General features: G+C 36.9%; 1 protein-coding gene, 1 long non-coding RNA gene and 1 pseudogene across 11 annotated transcripts in view; 1 reads left to right on the plus strand and 2 right to left on the minus strand.

Annotated features, from left to right (window-relative positions):
- LOC122070184 (biogenesis of lysosome-related organelles complex 1 subunit 1) overlaps positions 1–7,263 on the plus strand; it is a 35,711-nt gene extending 28,448 nt beyond the window's left edge. For 2 of the 10 annotated variants that reach the window (XM_042634297.1, XM_042634305.1), the window contains exon 4: positions 6,908–7,263. The gene's annotated coding sequence lies outside the window, so the exon portion shown is untranslated. Of the gene's footprint in view, positions 1–1,065; positions 1,469–1,740; positions 2,096–5,360; positions 5,697–6,907 lie in introns of those variants that run through there. The other 8 variants (XM_042634296.1, XM_042634304.1, XM_042634295.1 and 5 more) reach the window with 5 other exon arrangements.
- On the minus strand, positions 2,381–4,205 carry LOC122070185. The gene is made up of 3 exons (XR_006137693.1): positions 3,744–4,205; positions 3,501–3,621; positions 2,381–2,919 (listed from the first exon to the last, which is right to left on the minus strand). It is a non-coding gene; the product is annotated as an uncharacterized LOC122070185 (long non-coding RNA).
- Positions 7,264–8,564: 1,301 nt separating the features above from the next.
- LOC122070180 lies at positions 8,565–11,087 on the minus strand (annotated as a pseudogene).
- Positions 11,088–14,916: the final 3,829 nt, after the last annotated feature.

The following is a 14,916-nucleotide window of genomic DNA, read 5'->3' on the forward strand; positions in this document are numbered from 1 at the left end:
GGAAAGGAGGGTATGGGTGTCAGGACTATTAGGCTGTTAGGAATGCAAGATGGGAGACTGATAAACAATAACCGAAGGAGCACCTGAACATTAGATACATCACCATTGATCATCAATGATTTTGAGATTTGAATCGTGCACTAAGATTTGCAAAATTGTTCAAAATAAATTCTTGCTGATCTCCAAGGGTTAGATTACTATTCGTCATATATTAGTTATTCCAATATGTTGTAAATGAGGGTTTTGATCTGATATCTCCATCTATTTTAGTAGTAGATCCAGCAAGTCTTGATGAATAAATAAAGAGTGTATTTGGTCAAGTAGATCTTGTTCATTCCCCATGGCTGCTTTATGATTCATCCAAGGAGGGTAATGTAAATTGTGGAGAACTGCCACACAGAAGTATGCACAAGAAATCCATTAACCCTTTGATTTTAGTCGTCCATTTGATACTACTACTGGTCCTTCTTAGGTCAGATTGAATTGCACCTTTTTCACCCATACGGTAATAGAATTGCCGAGAGGATCAATGTTTCAGAGTAGATTTTTCACATGTTCATAGTAATTTTCATCATCTCATTGCATTTCCATAGAGTTTTACCATCTGTGTTCTGATTTTGTTAATTAGAAATGTATAGTTTGTCATGTTTGGCATAAGAAGCATAAAGTGTTTGATTGGTGGTTGATTTCTTATTCTTCATCATTTAGTTATTAGTATGGCATTAGTGATTGATTTCTTCATTATTCAATAGAGCATTAAGGGCTCCTCTTTCTGAAGTTGCTAGTTTGTTTGTTGTTTATTGTAGTGGGAATAATTGAACTGTCTATTGCTTATTGCTAGATGTTTTTCCAAATTAATGCAACCAAACTTTCTTTCTTCACTCACTCCCAAATCGCATATCCATCTCCATTTTATTGACCATGCTAAGGCTGTAGTTGCTGCATCCAATGAACTTTCTCTTCCCATTCAACTGTATAGATCTGCTTCTTGCACATTTTTTCCCTTCAATCTTTTCGAGTGCTTGGGTTCCACTACAGATGTAATTCTCTCTGGTCTTGTATTAGGAACGATAATTCTATGGATACTCGCAATTTTGCACCTTCAACTCCCAAGAAAGAGATAGCCCCCTTACAACCCCCCCCCCCCCCAAAAAAAAAAAAAAAAAAAAAAGAAAAAGAAAAAAGAAAAAGAAAAAGAAAAAGAAAAAAATCTCTCAATGATCAGATCTACTGCTTTTTGCACAAAGTTTTGTTAACCTCAGCATCATAAAATACCCTTGGAACCATCAGCTATTCATGGAAGAGTAGACCTTCTGTTATGATCTTTTGGAGTTTTGTCTTTGTAAATGTTTTCTTCCTCGACATTTGGATCTTCTATTTTTCTTAACAGTTTTTAGTTTCAAGAGTGAGAAACAGGACTACTCCTGCCAGTTCATATTTTAAATTACAGAAATGCATTTTCAGATAATTACAGTTTTACCTTAATTGGAGCCAAATAAAATGTTATCCTTAAAAAAAGAAACGTATCTCCTCTCCTCATCTTGCATGTAAAAAGACAGAGGGCACTGAAATTAGCTATGGAACTTCTCCCGTTTGCATGCTCTGCAAACAGAAACAAGTAGGAAAGGGTTAAGATAGTTGACTCACTCATTTTATTGAGCCTCAATGCTTTTGTATTTTTATTCTTTCATTTTTTCATACTTTTTGGTTCGTTTCGGGGGTTTTGACTATATATTTTAGGGGATGATTTTCCTCAAGCCACTTTGAAGGAGGAATTCCTTCAAGAATGGCCATCATTGGCCTTGGATCCGTGCAAGGGAACAGTGAAGAGTCTTTCGGACCTCCAACGATTTTTTTTTTGTGTGTGGGTGGGTGGTGGGGGAATAATGATCCTAGATGGGTTGGTATTTCTTTTCACCGTGGGTGAAGGAAACATTTCTCCTTTATTTTATTTGTTTTTTCTTCATTTGACGACAGCTATGTTCTCATTAAAAGGTCAACAAATTCAATGGTGACACAATCCATGCATGTATATTTCTAATACTAAAACTACATTTCTTCAGTGATAATGTGTTAAGTTTTCATGTGCTGTCAACTCTCTTGTGATTATGTTAGATTGTCCATCCCGTGTGAAATGCTTATATCTTCATTCATTGTTTTCGTTTCATTTTTATGTCCACATTGTTTGAATTCTATTATTGCTTTTTAATATTTATTTTCCTTTGCTCCATTTGTTTCGGTGTGGAAAATTTTACAGTAAAATTAGATTTTTTTTTTTTAAAATTTTTTTTTATTTTTATTTTTTAAATGTTGGAAAATTTACATTGGGGAAAGTTTTACTAGACACCCCATGTTTTTCAAAAAAGATAGGGTGATTTACATCAACCTCCCCTGGCGTTTGTCCAAATTACATCACCCCCCCCTGAAAATCAAAAAATTACATTTAAGCCCACAAAATTGACACCGTTCGCATAGTGTTAGTTTTGAATTTTAAAAGACAAAATTACCCCTAACACTTTATATACCTATAACACCCCTCTTCTCTCTAATAAACCAACACCTATCACAAATGCCCTTACCGTGTTCGGCGACGGAGAGGAATTGTCATTTCCGGCAAAGGTGGAGTGAAGTCTCCGATGAAGGTTCGTTAGCCAAGGTGCTTTACTGTAAAGAACTGCTCTTTTTGTTGTCTTCCCTCCTTATCTTGGACAGCTTAGGCCTCGGCTTCAAAGGCTTCAGGTACGAAGTTTGGAATCGGACCATAGCTTTCAAAATCGAAATCAATCTCTCTTCAATTTGTCAGATACTAGCGGGCAAGAAATGATGATTTACAAAGATCAGCGAAAATTTTCAGTTCATCTCATACTTTATTCATTCATCCCATTTCCATCACATGCACACATCTTTGCAAGCAAAGATCTACAAACGAATGCATTAGGAATCTTATTATTCGCTAAGAAAACAATTTCTTCGAATGCCCAAATACAGAGATAGAGAGTATAGATAAAAACAGAGACCAATGAACAACTAAGTAAGAGAAGATCATATACATGAAGCAGCAAAATGGTGATCTGGGTGGTCTTCAATGACCAGTATTTTAGGGTTTTGATTCTGGTTTGCGGCTTTGAGTCTTTTATGTTCAGTCTTGGCTTTACACATGTATGTCAGCAAGGGCGATGGCAAACAAAACGCCACAGAAATCACTGTAGGATTTCAAGTAAAAAAATGTAGTTCAGAACTGTGAAAGTAGAGGAACAAACTCCTGGGATTCTAAAAGGTGGGAAAAAACAGAGTACAAGTAGGGAAAGAGACAAGAGAGGCTCAAGTAAGAAGATGGGGGAAGGGAATAAAAATAAGTAGTGAAACGAAATGGGTTTTCGAGAAAGATGACCAAAAAAAAAAAAAAAAAAAAAAAAAAAAAAAAAAAAAAAAAAAAAAAAAAAAAAAAAAAAAAAAAAAAAAAAAAAAAAAAAAGAGACGATGAAAAGGGAAAATGATACCATTTCTCGAACGCACTTCTGTCGGGGGCACGACGGAAGCTGTAGACCCTTTTCCAGCTTCTAAGCGGATCCGCCATTGAAGCACCAAAGTTGAGCCCTGCAACCCGCTTGTTACTTAGAGCTGTAGAACATCAAATGGCCGTGCCTTCTGGTTTAGTAGTTTCGGTTATGAGTTTAAACCGTATGGAACAACCCAATTTGGGAAAACAGAGGGAAATCAAAAGCCTGATGAGAAGACTTCACCTGAAGAGAACTCGAAGCAATCCGTTGCCTGAGAAGACTTCACCGAAGGGTGATGAACTGGATACAATCGCGCCTGAGAGAAAAAACCTCAAGAGAACCCGGCGAACAGAATCGGATGTAAGTGGGGTAGGTATGTTGGAGACAATAAGGGAAAAATGGGGTTTTCATTAAAATTTTATCCACTTAACAGATTAACCCTACAAAGATGCCAATGGTGTCAATTTTGCAGATTTAAATGTAATTTTTTGATTTTCAGGGGGATGATGCAATTTGGACAAACGCCAAGTGGGGTTGATGTAAATCGCCCAAAAAAAGATGTAAATCACCCAAAAAGATAAGTGGATAAAATTTTACGCCAGATTTATAGGTAAAATTTTCCTGGTTTTGGGATTTGCTCCAAAGTCGAAACACACTTGACGGTCCTTCGTCCCCAACAACCAGAGCTCTAATGGAGGCCTTGGAGGAATTCGGCCCCAGTGTTACCTCCATTTCATGATTATTTCGCGCTCTCTGATTACTTTGATCTCTCTAGCAGAGGAATCTTTCCAGATCTTCTCTCAGAGCCATTTTATGGATTCTCTTTGTTTACGATGGCTGTTTTGATATTCGCAAAGTTGAGGCCAACAAGATCCCTATGTTTTGCTGTGATTTTGTTGGGAGATTTATTATGTTCTAATACTATTGTTGCATTTTCTGATGATTTCATTGGGAGATGAAGCATGGGTCTGCAGGGGAACAAAACACTCATAACTGTAGCTTCACAGAGGTTCTGCACATTAACACCATTTTAGCATCCAAAAATAGGGGCTCCTTCCACTATTTCTTCATCTTCTTTTCTCCCTCTCTCTCTCTCTCTCTCTCTCTCTCTCTCTCTCTCCCCCTCCCTACCCGCTTCCACATCTAAGCCAGGAAATCTGGGGTTATTCCCCATGGTTTCTGTACTGGTTTTGGGTTGTGGAAGAATTGAAAATGTACATCTGGACTCAGGCGTTCGTTGGCTGTACATAGACAGCCATTGGAGTTAGATCTATACCCTTAATGGTTTTTCCACTTCTTAGTCTTCTTTGTCCGCTACCTGCAGTTCCTTGATTTTAGGTTCAAGAGAAAACAAAGTTCATGAAATTTGTGTACATTAGATGTTTGGTGTTTTGCCTGTAAAGGCATTATCCTTTTGAGCATGTCTTTTACTCCACGTTCTACATTTTGAAAACAAACACATGAAATTATTTCATTATGTGAATTTTTACATGTAAAATCTACATCGAAACAAACGGAGCCTAAATGAACTCTGAGGCAAAGTAAGCCATACGGTCATTCTGCTGGCCTTAGCATAGGCTTTCCCTGGTTTAGACCATGCGAAATACATTCTCATTAATGAGGTCAAGAGTGGCTCTGCTGTCTTTATGAATGTAGAAGACTGTATTTTCATGGAATTTTAGCTTCATTGAGTTGGAAATTTAAGATGGAGAACAAGGGGAGTACATCAAATGTTTGACCCAATATGTTTTAAAGTGAGAGCTGTCCAACAAAATCATAGTATCTGCATACCCTAAGTATTTCCTAACCTATTGATTGGTTTTCTTTAAAGCTTCTTGTCAATTGTTTGAATTTGACTAGGGGAAGAGATCGCTACCTGGTTGTGTGGCCCCTGCACCAGCGTGGGGGCCAATGAGAGTTTGTGTTGAAGCATTAATATGTATGGAATTTCATGGGGGGCGGGGTGATAATTTCACTTGCTTCTATGTTTGGACAAGAACCATGTGACCAAGTAGCTTTTTTCCATTTGATAATTGTATGCCTCTCTTATTGGAAAGAGTGAAAACAAGGATTGAGAGCACACACTTATCAGAAGAATTAGGTCATTGATCTTTGTAAGTTCAACATTTTCAATTTATAGGCTCCACAATATTTTTGAACAAAAGATTAATTCTCTAAGGTTAACCTTTTAAGTGATTAAATCTTCTTAGATGACTGATGAGAAAAAGCTCTAATGAAGATTTTTTGAGTTGTCATGTTTGCAAGAAGGGAATTTTTTCTACTAAAAATGCTGCCAATTTCCTCTCGGGTCCATCATCTTCCTTGGGCTCAAAAAGCCCAATCTTGCCTGGTCTCTGGAAATCATCGTTGCATCATAAATTCAAAGTTTTTCTGTGGAAGCTCTTATCAATGGTCTTAATGGTAGAGCCAATTTATTTAAATTTCTTCAAATTGAAGTTTTTCACCCTTTTGTTCCTTCGAAAAGGAAATAGATTTGCACTTCTTCTGTCATGTGTTTGGGCTATAGGTTTTTTGGGATTAATAGGAGTGTGTAATTGCTTTCGAAAAAATGTGTCATCTCCACATGGAGTAACTCAGGAGATGACACATTTTTTTTGAAAGCAATACCATATCATGGCCTTCGAATTTTGTAAGTTTCTTTTCGGACATTTAAAAAAAATAATCTTCTAGCTTTCTTGGAGTGGTACTTCTGTTGGCATGTTGGCATATTTAGCTCACAAGTTTATGAACAATCTCTCTAACCTCTACATTCCTAATCAAAACATTGATGTCTTGCATCTCGTAAGTTTTCTTTTCTCATTAAAAAAAAAAAAGTGTAAATAGTCCATCTATATGACATTTGTTTGAAAACTTTGCTAGTCAACTTTTGTTCAAAAGAGATTTTTCTTTCTTTATTGCAGTCTGCTATTATTTTTTACTTTATTTGGACTCTTAGAAACTACTATGTTAAACCCTTATAGTAGTATGACCAATATAAACAAGTGGATGTAAGACTTAAATCTCATCACTTCCACTAACACCTCAAAGATCACGAGTGTGGATCAAGTCCTCGTATGATAATGATTTTTGTACGGTGTTTGATTTACACTTGGACTCTACTCAGAATAAAAACCAATTAAAAGAAGAGAGAGATTAAGTGAAGTCCATGTGTAAATCAAACACCATACGAGAATGATTCTCGTACAAGGACTTGATCCACTCCCAAAGATCACCCCTACCCCAGACCTGGTGATACCTTGGACTGAATGTCAAGGTCTTATACTAGGCACATCATGTATCATTTTTTGTGATGGGAGCTTTATGGTAGACGTTTGTATGACATGGACACTTGTTATTTCCAAAAATGGTTTTTGTGTCTGTGTTTTCCTAAATTTTGGATTTGCAAGGAGTACACAAGAATCCGAGGTCAAAGAAATTCTCGAACGAGTCTAGCCGGCGAGGTGATTAGGTATCACTGTTGTCATAGTTTGGACGGAATGTGAGGAATTTGTTGAGCTATACCATCAAGATCAATGGTGCTGTGGGAATTATTCTCTTTTTTATTGGACTTGAAGGAATTGAGGAAGGCTTTTGTCTCTTTTACTTTGGAAAAATAATGTCGAATTTTGGTGTCTATGACCCACCAGTTAGCTCAGAGGGCTAGAATTGATTCTCTACGTGATGCTGTACACTTTAATATCCCTTTCTGTTTGCTTGAATGAATTTTAGTTTTCATATAAGAAAAAAAATGATAATAATAAAATAAAATAAAGGAGAAAAGAATGTTACCCAGTCATGCAATTCTATGCCCAAACATTGGGGCGGTGAAATGACCACCGTTCCCCTCTCTAAAATAAAATAGTGATGCGGTTTGAATCATTTCAAACTCATATCATAACATTGCATATCAACATCATTGCCACTAGTTTTTGGTTGAGTTTATGATTATTAATGTATACCATATGTTAACTCATTTGACCACTGGATAAGATGGTTAATTGATCTGTTGCTAATTGCCAGATCAGTATTGAAGCTGTGAAGTCCTATCGAATATTATGGTGGTAAGGGTAGTTATGGGGAGTAGGTATTGAATTCTTATGGAACTGAAATCAAATGTTTCTTGAAAAGTCACCATGAATGTGAATTCTTATTGAATATCCTTTCTTTTCAGGAGTTGTCACCTAGTTAGTTTCAAAGTTAAGGGCTGAAAGGTGTTAGGCATTCATTCTCTCTGGTTAGGGGCCGATCTCTTTCTATTTAGAACATTTTTAATCATATTAATCCTACTACTAGCAGTTATAATGAAAGGAATGAATCTAACTAGCGTAGGTGTATAGTCCAAAAAAGTAGTAAATCATATAGAAAAGCAGGTAAATTAATATAAACATAGTAGTGATTCTCATAGTGAAGAGACAGGATGAATATTGTATAAACCGGAGGGGGGGGGGGGGTTGGAATATATATATATATATATAAACGGGTTAAATTTGAACATAACTCCGCCAGAATTTTAGGGTAGGCACGTTTAAAGCCTGTTTAGACTTAAATAGGTCTGTAGCCCAGTTAAGGCACAATTAAGATCCGTTTAAGGAAGCCCGATTGAAGCCCAACACTGACCGGCTCAATTGTAAATTGTACCGTGCCCTACAAATCTAGGCCCATTTACTTAAATGGGCATTCACGGTGCAAGGCTTTCAAATGGTCAAGTCCGATTAAGTTCGACCGAGATCGGCCTGGCCCGATCGGTTGACACCCCTAGTTGAAAGGATCTAGTGGTGGTTAATGCATCAACTTCAAGGGTTGCATAAACGATTTTCTTTTTTAATTTTTTTATAAACAAAACTTTATTGATATAAATGTGTAGTATACATGGATTCTAAATTACATACTTCAAGAAGCCATGGAGTGGAAATAGGCCAAACAGGAGAGTCAGCCAATAATCATTATTCAATTATCTGGCATCAAACCATTTTGGTTTGCTTATTAATTACATCAAGATTGCCTTTGAGCAATCAACATTTAGAGTATGGTCAGAAATAGGAGCAGTGTTGAAAATTGAATCTCTCAGCCTGAATTAACTTTCCTACAATTGGTCCTAATCTGACCGTTGGTGCCTGTGAGTGGGCTAAGGTTTCCCATTATTATCATAGCATTCCCAAAATCACTGAAGAAAGATGCAGGATTGTTTTTATAGGCCCTGATTAGAGAATCAATAGGGCCACTATCACCACTGTAGAGTTGTTGATCGGAGTGTAGAAGGCCCTTGTTGTTGATTAAGTTGGTGTAATAAGAGGAATCAAAGACAGTAGAAGTGGTGGTGTCAAGAGGGGAGAGAGTGCTATCACCGCCTGAGCTTGGACAGTTCGACCTCAAAGACATTGCATATGACGTGTTTATGTTGGTCTCATTGTAGATCCGAATTCGAAATACTGAGCACTTTGCCATCCCTATTGTGTGAGACCCTAGACAATTACAAAGAAAACCCATGCAACCTTAAGTTCATTAGCTAACCGTTTAACCTCTTCAACTGCCACGAAAATTCTGAAAGTATAAGAATGCCCTTGAGGGAAGGATTAGTTGATTAAGTAGTTGGAACAAAGAATACCTGAAAGAGCCACCATTTCTTTAGTAGTAAATCCTTTGTTTGAGAAGGCGGTTATGAGACCACTAAGACTCAACAAAGGGGATGGGAGGTCGGTGTTTGCAGCACTTAAGCTTGCCGTAGTTGAGTCTCTCCTTCCTAATGGGCGAGTCCATGTGGATCCTCCCAACTGAAAACCATTAAAGCCCATTAGTTTTTCTGTCATGAATTGGTTCATGGATTTTTTTTTTTTTGTTAGAAGATCAGAATTTATTAAAAATAAAGAAGAAGAAAAATATAAAGTGCTAGTCCTATCATTTCCAACCAAAGGGCTTAAAACTGAAAAAAAAAAAAAAAAGAAAAAGAAAAAGAGAGAATGTTTTCTATGGGGTATGTAGGATTTACACCTAGATACAGAGGTGGATGAAAGGTGAAAATGTTCACCCGGTGATGCTTCTAGGTGCTCATTAGGCCCTGCATTGATGCAATCTCTACACTCTTAGATAGAAAACATTTTTTTTCTAAAATATATATATTTTTTTGAATTATTACATTAGTACTACTCACGAGCAGCAACGGCTAGGATGTCAGCACAAGAAAAGACCCCAGGACAGATGCTCTCTAGGTTGGACTTGATGGTATCCACCACGTCAAACCCTCTCAATGAATTATTATTGGGCGGGCCCAGCTGTCTTCTCCCCTGTGAAGTTTGCAGTGTCGTCTAACAATACAGATCCATCACAGCCCTGTTATTATGCATGGCCATTCAAATTGTGGTCAAGAAGTGACGACACACATGAACACAAAATCACAACCATTAAGACACAAATTTTTACCTTTTTGGATTTTGGATTTGGATTAAGTTTAACTTTAAAGAGGCACGTGAGGTGACCAATATAATGCAAACACTAAAAAGGTTCATGGATGGTATGAAATCCACCATACAATCTACCAACCACAACGTAATCTTAAACGTGATTACATACCCTCCCATGTAGGTCGATGAACTCCCTTATAGTCCCATGTATCCCATTTGATCCTAAATTTTTATTTTATTTTGTGGGAAAAGATTGAGTATATACCGTATGCTAGCACCCATTATGTTTATCTCTTTCTTCCTTATAATTCAATTAGATTAAAATTTAATATGTGAAAAGAGACTACATGAGGCGTTCATTGCTACAAAATTTTAGTCCTATTTAAGATGCCGGGACATGATCAAAAAAAAAAAAAAAAAAAAAAAAAAAAAAAAACTACTTTAAATTTACTTTCTAACCACATATTATGCTTTGTTTTATGGCTGGAACTTAACTAATAGGATACCTAAGGGTATGGTCCTACATCATTTACAAGAAGAATAAACAAACAGAAAACACACAAACACAAAAGAAAGAGAGAGAGAGAGAGGAGAAGAATTATCCCACAAAGAGAAGAAAGGAGGAAGCAGTGTTAGTGAGGGGACTTGCATTAACGAAGCAGTCATGGAAATGGAGACGGAGAAGTGAGGCACCCATCCGACGCTCTTTTGATATCGCTGAGTTAACAGTAGACTTAATAGTCGACAACGCTTTGGGGCATGAACTCGAATAGAAAGTGGACGATAGCTGAGTAGAGGCTGGGGCATAGTGTGTCAAGACGAAGAAGACAGTGAAGCATAGCTTCAAGTAGGTGGAAGAGGAAGCCATGACAGACGAGGGAGACTTTGGGAGAAAGAGAGCTTGTGTGTAAATATGAGACCTGATGAGATGAGTTGGTGGTGTGGAGCTAATTGCCTACCGGTGGCCTCTATTTATACATAATTCTTGTTGGTTTTCGATTGAATTCTGTTTATTTATTGTGAATCCAGTGCATAGTGCATTGGTTGCAGCCTCTGCTTGTAGAGCAGGCGCCAAGTTTGTGGTCTTTTCTCCGCGTCAAAGCCTTCTCTCACTACTTTTCCTTTTGGCTATGTTTGGTTGTAAGGGGAATAAAAGGGAAGGGAAGTAAAATTTTCATACTTAAAAAAGAAATATATGTAATTATTGCCCATGTAATTTTAACATTAACTTCAAATCATTTTATATTTGGTTATGAAATTTCACTTTACTTTGCATCAAAAACCCTTTGCTATAATATGTAAAATGAAAAGTACATGTAAAATATATCATTGCTAAATATGGTTAAAAAAATTAAGTAGTTTATACAATCATATGAGGTAATGATTATAAACATTTCTTTTTAAAGTATGAAAATATCACTTTCCCTCCCTTTAAATTCCCATTGCAACCAAGCAGAGCATTTAGGTACTATATGATTCAGGAAAATTGGTTCCAGGCACTCAACAACTATTGAAAGCTTTTGTCACATTCATGGACGACTCCTAATGGTGCGCTGGTCTTCTCCTTCCTACTCCCCAAAATAGACATAAAACTTTATATGAACATCCACAACCATTAATCTGTGTTTTCCGTTGGACATGCTTGGACATCAATCCCAAATATGGTGTTCAAAGATCTATATCTTAATCATTAATTTTAAAATGATAATCTTATTTCAGAACTTTATTGAGTTATGTTTAAACACCACACCCACCCACGCCACTTCAAGGAAAGAAGGAAAAGAAAATTAACTCTCAAATGAGTTCTTGTGATGGTAACCCCCCTCAAAACACATGGGATAAAAAAAAAAAAAAAAAAAAAAAAAAAAAAAAAAAAAAAAACGAAGTACATTTCAATTACAGGACTATAGAGGGCTACAGATCTATTGGATTACAGTATTATAGTAAGTGCGTCAATTATGATGGTTCCTATAAGAGAAAATATTGCACTAATGGCTACTTCCATCAATGACCAGTTTTGCAACAAGATTTGGGATGAGATCAAGCTTGGTATGCTACTCAATCAAGGGATTCGTGATAAGGATTCCACCAAAGACCAGCTTGGCAAGAAGATATGGAATAAAGCCAAGCTTTATATGTTACTTTATCAAGGTATTGATAATAAGGATTCCACAAAGGACCAGCTTGGCAAGAAGATTTGGAATAAAACCAAGCTTGGAATATTTCTCAATCAATGGATTATTGATAAGGATATTGGTAGTAATAGAAATATGGTAAATTTTGTTTCCTTAACACACCAAAATATCTCAATCATCTAACGAGCTCTACGCTGGCTGATCTGAATGCCAATACTTCGAGTACACATGAGCTTAGAGATTGACAACGACTTCGTTGATAGGACAAAATTTTGCAAGTTGATTTTAGTTTTCACCTGAGAAAAACAATGATCTTGACACGCCATCTTGTAATCTTGCATTTCTCTCCATCCAAATAAAAAATAGAACAAGAATGAATCCCGACAGCCACACCCTTTTAAAAGACTGAAATTTCGATGCTCCTTCCACCAGTTGAGACATCTTGTAATTTCATTGAAGTCCAGCCATCTCACTCCAAAACAGTCACAGAACTTACTCCATACATGAGAAGCAAAGCTACACAAAATAAATGAGATGATGATTCCTCAATTATTTCCACACAAGACACAGGTAAATGAAAGCAACATTCCTCCCTTGCGCACCTCATCATCTGTTGGCAGCTTGTCATTTAGAAGTCTCCAGCCAAAAATAGATAGGTGAGATTACAAGTTTGACTTCCAAACGATGGAGTACCATCCCACAGCTGGATTGGCCTTTCGAATCAGCTCCAAGCTGATTTAATTGTGAAACTACCTAAAGAAGACGGAATTCAATGACACAAATCCTTAGAAGATGATGGAACAATTGATTTCTTGGCAAGATCAAGAAGCTCTGATAAGAGATGAGACTCCTCCCTGGGAAACGCCCAACTGCCCTCGTGAATAAAGTCAGAAGCCTTAAAACTGGCTCCCATAAAAAAATTCCGATCAAGTCCAGACTGTTCAGCATTGGATTTTTCCCTTGACCATCTGTCTACCAAAAAATTTATTTTGTCATCCTTTTCAACTATCCACCTTTTATTTTCTGTAATCAGATTCCACACCTTCTTTATCCCAGGCCCAATAGAGGAAGTTTTATACCTTTCTCTAATTTACCCCTCCTCTTTCATAAAGCTAGCACGAAAGAACTTACTTATGATTGTACCCTCATTTCAAATTTGCCACAAGAGCTTACATATACACGTCCGGGTTTACATCTCTTAACCTTTTAATACCCAAGCCACCCTCCATCTTTGACTTACACACATTATCCCATTTTACCACAATTTTCTTCACCACTTCTATATCACGCGTCCAAAGAAAATTACTAATCCATCTCGCCACCATCTTTATAATAGAGTTAGGCCACCAGTAGACAACAAAACAATGCATTGGGAATAATAGATTTCACCAACGCAACCTGACCCATCAAAAACAACAGCTTACCTTTTCAGCCAGCTAATCTACTCTTGATTTTGTCCACCAAAGGTAACATATGAGTTTTGTTCATGTGGGAATACGGGTTGGTTAGATACCTAGATAATCATTGACGAATTGTTTCCAGTGAGGAGCAATCTTCCTAAAAAACCACTTACTCTTGTCCAAATTTATCTTCTGACCTGAAAACTCTTGGTACTTTAACATAAAGTTGTGCAAGTTTCTTACAAATCAGTAGAAGCATTCATAAAGATGAATATATCATTTGCAAAAAGTAAATGAGATGGAGTTATTGCACCGCTGGGACCAGGGGGGATAATGGATCTCCTTGATGAAGGCCATGATCAGCACCAAAAAAACCAACTGGACCTCCATTTATCAGAATTGAAATTCTTGTGGTTATAAGGATCTGATGTATTCATTGCATCCACTTCGCTGAGAAGCCAAATGCACTGAAAGTAGCGACAAAAATTCCAAGGACAGAGAGAGCCTTTTAGATGTTTAATTTAATACCCATCCCACCACCCCTCACCATCACATGCATCAAATTGGCTCTACAGACATATGTACCTTGCTGAATCATGTAAATCATTGCATTATGGTTGTATGGTTATTATTATTATTATTTTTTTTTCTGTATTCAATGTGTTTTCTAGATCGCAAATAAAATTTCCTTGTGGAATTTCAAAAATAGATATACATATTTAAATCTAACTTTGAATAAGTCAAATTTTAGTTAATTAAGTTAAATTTCAGATGGGATTTCGATAAGTCAGCTATCCATTTAGATCATTCTCATCCAAGAAGAGAGAGAGAGAGAGAGAGAGAGAGAGAGAGAGAGAGAAGGGGATACTGTGTGGGCAAGTGGTAATTTACTCCGGAATTAAAGTGAGCCATAGTGCTAGCTGGGTAGATCAATGACACCAAGTCAGAAGTCAAACTCGTGTTATAATCGGTCATATTCTTCTCCTAATCTTACTGATCTCTAGTTTTTTTTTTTTTTTTTCCCACAAATATATATTGCAAGTACAATTTGCTTTTCTGGGTAGAGTATTAAACTGTAATTACTGTTGAAAGTTTTTAACTGGATTGGATTCGGTTATTATAAAGAGCGATACCTGGCACCTGATCGTATATATGGCCTCCAAAGCAGCACCTGAGTCACTGGGGAACACACATGGGAATCCCAACTGGGGGCATGCACGGGCATCATTTCACAGTTTCCTGTGAGAATGGAATGGAAAATGTAATAAGGTAGCATTCTTTTTTCTAATAATTAAATGGAAGAAAGAATGCAACTCTTTAGTGTGTACTTGCACTCAAAGTGGGTGCAAAAAAACTGTATTACCCCACATTGAAAATGCTCCCATGCGCCCTCCTATTGATTGTACCCGCTAACTTGTAGTTTAGTTACCCTTGGAGGTTATTCTCTTACCCTTATAAAATATATGATCTATGCTAACAACTA

This window comes from Macadamia integrifolia, unplaced genomic scaffold, assembly GCF_013358625.1.
Source record: "Macadamia integrifolia cultivar HAES 741 unplaced genomic scaffold, SCU_Mint_v3 scaffold848, whole genome shotgun sequence".
Lineage (NCBI taxonomy): Eukaryota > Viridiplantae > Streptophyta > Magnoliopsida > Proteales > Proteaceae > Macadamia > Macadamia integrifolia.